The 4,565-nt window shown below is 37.5% G+C and overlaps 1 pseudogene; it reads left to right on the forward strand.

Annotated features, from left to right (window-relative positions):
- The first annotated feature begins 290 nt into the window (after positions 1-290).
- LOC110192930 (crooked neck-like protein 1) lies at positions 291-2,612 on the forward strand (annotated as a pseudogene).
- Positions 2,613-4,565: the final 1,953 nt, after the last annotated feature.

A 4,565-nucleotide genomic window follows, 5' to 3' on the forward strand; every position in this document is an offset into this window, starting at 1 on the left:
ATGGTGGCCTCCAAAGTGGCCAAGGTGAGACACAAACCTCCTTCTGGAGGGCAGATTGCAGCAGACCAGCTCGAGCTTCTTCCACCAAGAATGAAGAAGAATTAAATGATTGAAAACCAAGAAAAAGAAAGACTTTTGAGGACAACATGAGGAAGAACAGACCTGTGATCTGGATAGCATATGCACAGTGGGAAGAGAGGCCAAAAGAAATTCAGAAGGCTCCTTCTGCATGGGAGTGCGCCTTAGATGTCAGTCATGGAAATATCACTCTCTGGCTAAAATATGCAGCAATGGAAATGAAGAATCACCAAGTAAATCATGCCAGAAATATCTGGGATCACCCATCACAACTTTTCTCTGGGTCAACCAGTTTTGGCACAAATCCACTTAGATGGAGGAGATGTTGGGAAATATTGCTGGAGGCGGACAAGTATTTGAAGACTGGATGGAATAGCAGTCTGAGGAGCAAGTCTGGAACTGCTGCATCAACTTTGAAACGAGATAGGAAGAGGTGGATTGGGCATGTTGCAATTATGAAAGATTTGTCCTTGTGTTTCCTAATGTTAAGAGCTGGATCAGATATTCTCACTTTGAAGAAAAACATGGCTACTTAGCTCTTACAAGGAAAGCATAGGAAAGCTGTGAAATTCTTTGGAAGTGAGCATATGGATGAACACCTCCATGTGGCCTTTGTAAAGTTTGAAGAAAATCAGAAAGAATTTGAAAGGGTACAAGTGATCTACAAATATGCCCTGGGCAGGGTTTTAAAACAGGAAACCCAAGAATTCTTTAAAAATTACACAATCTTATTTTTTTCCTTTTTTTTTCCACCTTTTAAAAAATTTTTATTAATTTATTTTGATTTATCAACGACCACTTCTATATGCTTTTGAGTTTAAAATTTTTCTCCCCCTTTCTCCCCATCACCCTCCCCAAGACAGCGCACAATCTGATATAGGCTATACATATACATTCCTATTAAACATATTTTTCACATTAGTGGTGTTGTAAGTAAAAATTAAACCATCAGAAAGGAACCATCAGAAAGAGGAAACAAAACTCAACAGAAGAGGAAAAAAAAATAATAGCGATTCAACTTCCATAGTTCTTTCTTTGGATGTGGATAGCATTTTCCATCGCAACGCCTCTGGAGACGTCTTAGATCCTTGTATTGCTGAGAAGGGTTAAGTTTATCACTATTAGTCACGGCACAACGTGGCTGTTATTGTGTACAACATTCTCTTGGTTCTGCTCACTTCACTCAGCATCAGACCATACAAGTCTTTCCAGGTTTTTCTGAAGTTAGCCTGTTCATCGTTTCTTATAGCACAATAGTCTCCCATCACATTCATATACCACAACTTGCTCAGCCATTCCCCAAGGGATGGGCATCCTCTCAATTTCCAGTTCTTTGCCACCACAAAAAGAGCTGCCATGAATAAAAAAATTACACAATCCTAGAAAAAAATTTGGGGATAGGCAAAGTATTGAAGACATCATTGTGAACAAATGGAGATTCCAGTATGAAGAGGACATGGAGACTACTCCATACGCTTATGATGCCTGGTTTGGATTGCTAGGAATTGATACAGGACCAAGCACTGTGTGAAAGGTGTATGAAAGAGACATTGCCAACGTGCCACCGATCCAAGAAAAGAGGCACTGGTAATGGCACATATACCTCTGGATCGGCTATGCCCTTTATAAAGAGTTGGAGGCAGAGGATCCAGGGAGGAACAGACAGGTATAACAAGCTTATTTAAAACCAATTCCTCACAAAACATTTACATTTGCCAAACTATGGCTACCATGTGCCCAGTTTGAAATAAGATAGAAAAATCTATCATTGGCCAGAAGATCTCTGGAAATTCCCATTGGCAAGCATCCCCAAACCAAGTTGTTTCAAGTCTACATTGAACTAGAGTGGCAGCTTTAAGAATTTGACCTATGCCACAAACTTTATGAAAAATTCCTGGAATTTGCACCAGAAAATTGCACATCGTGGATCAAATTTGCCAAGTTAGACACAATTTTTGGAGAGGCTGAAAGAGGCCAGGCAGTATGTGAGTTGGCTATTGGCCAGCCATGCTTAGACATACCAGGGGTGCTTTGGAAATCACACATTGATTCTGAAATTGAACAAAAAGAATCTGAAAAAATGAGAAATTTGTACTAGAGATTCCTGCAGCAAACACAACATGTTAAGGAATGGATCAGTTTTGTCCAATTTGAGCTGTCTGCAGGAAATGAAAAAATGAAGACAATTTTATGAAGAAGCCAACAAAACTGGGAGAAACTTTGAAGAAAAGGAAGAACGACTCATGTTACTAAAATCCTGGTGAAGCTTTGAAGATGAATTTGGAACAGAATCTCATAAGGAAAGAGCGGACAAACTCATGCCAGGGAAAGCTAAGAAGAGAAGAAAAGTCCAGGCAGAAGATGGAGCTGATGCTGGCTGGGAAGAGGACCATGATTACATCTTCCCAGAAGATGCTGCAAACCCGCTGAATCTCAACCTGCTGGCAGTGGCCAAACTTTGGAAGAAGCAGCAGCAGAAAAAGGATGCTGCAGAGCAACACCTGGCCCACGACACGGAGGAGAGGGAATCTTGACTTCTTCCATGTCGTTGCATTTTTGTTAATTTTATAAATTCCTACCCTGCAATTATTGTGACCCAGGAAACTTTTGTGTAGTATTTTTTTTTAATCAGTGGTGAATCTTATATCTTTGCCTTACTTTGCCTTTAAAATACTGCTGACTAAGCATTAAGGAGATTGCAAATAAAGGACATAAAATTTATTTAAAAATAAAAAAAAACCTCAGGTGTATCCAACAGTGGAACTATTAGCCCACAAAATGAAATTGTGGATGATGCAGAGAAGCTGGAAATACAGCCTGTCCATCTCATCACTGCCCTACCTCCAACCCCTACACTTTCCTCCCCTCCCCTGCCAAATCACTTAATTATCAAATCAGGCCCAAGTGACAGAGCTGCAGGATAGCTCAGGGTGCAGTAATCTCAAAATTAATGAAATTCCAGATTAACAAAAGTAGATTGCAGGAAATAGTGTGTGTATGTATGTGTATATATACTTAGTGAGCACACACACACAATGATCCAAGTAGGATCTACAGGACACTAAAACAGAGCAAGAAAACTACAGACCAATTGCCCTAATGAATATTGATGCAAAAAAATTTAAATACAATACTAGCAAGGAGATGACAGCAGTATATCACAAGGTTCGTACACTGCAATCAGGTGGGATTTATACCAGAAATGTCAGTATTAGGAAAATGATTAGGATAATTGATCATATTAATAACAAAACCAACAGAAATCATATAATTATTCAATTATTATTCTATTATTCAATAGATGCAAAAAAAAGCTTTTGTCAAAAATATAGCACCTATTCCTAGTGAAAACACTAGAGAGCATAGGAATAAATGAAGCTTCCCTTAAAACAATAAATAGTTATCTATCTAAAACCATCAGCAAGCGTTATCTGTGATAGGGATAAGCTAGAAACTTTCCCAATAGGGATTAGAAGTGAAGCAAGGATGTCCATTATCACCACTATTATTTAATATTGTACTAGAAATGTTAGCTATAGCAATAAGAGAAGAAAAAGAAATTGAAGGAATCAGAATAGGCAATGAAGAAACAAAATTACCACTCTTTGCAGATGATATGATGATATACTTGGAGAATCTCAGAGAATTAACTAAAAAACTTCTTGAAATATTTAACAACTAAAGCAAAGTCACAGGATATAAAATAGACTCACATAAACCATCAGTGTTTCTATACATAACTAACAGAGCCCAGCAGCAAAAAATAGAAAGGGAAATTCCATTTAAAATAACTGTAGACACTATAAAATACTTGGGAGTCTACCTGTCAAGACAAATCCAGGAACTATATTAACACAATTACAAAACACTTTTCATACAAACAACATCAGACCTAAATAATCAGAAAAATACCATTTATTCATGGATAGGCTGAGCCAATATAATAAAAATGACAATTCTATCTAAATTAATTTACTTATTCAATGCCATACCAATAAAACTACCAAAGAATTGTCGTATAAAGCTAGAAAAATAATAACAAAATTAATCTAGAAGAACAAAAGGTCAAGAATATCAAGGGAATTAATGAAAAAAAATGTGAAGGAAGGTGGTCTGGTCATACCAGATTTTGAACTATATTATGAAGCAGTAACCATCAAAACGATCTGGTACTGGCTAAGAAACAGAGTGGTGGATCAGTGGAACAGGTTAGGCACACAAGACACAGTAGCCAATGACTATAGTAATCTAGTGTTTGATAAACCCAAAGACTCCAGCTTTTGGGATAAGAACTCACTATTTGACAAAAACTGCTGGGAAAACTGGAAAAGAGTCTGGCAGAAACTAGGCATAGACCAACATCTTACCCTGTATACCAAGATGAAGTCAAAATATTTACATGATTTAGACATAAAGGGTGATACCATAAGCAAATTATGAGAGCAAGGAATAGTTTATCTGTCAGATCTATGAAAAAGGGAAGAATT

Source organism: Phascolarctos cinereus, unplaced genomic scaffold (genome assembly GCF_003287225.1).
Source record: "Phascolarctos cinereus isolate Bilbo 61053 unplaced genomic scaffold, phaCin_HiC Scaffold_4;HRSCAF=312, whole genome shotgun sequence".
Classification (NCBI taxonomy): Eukaryota; Metazoa; Chordata; class Mammalia; order Diprotodontia; family Phascolarctidae; genus Phascolarctos; species Phascolarctos cinereus.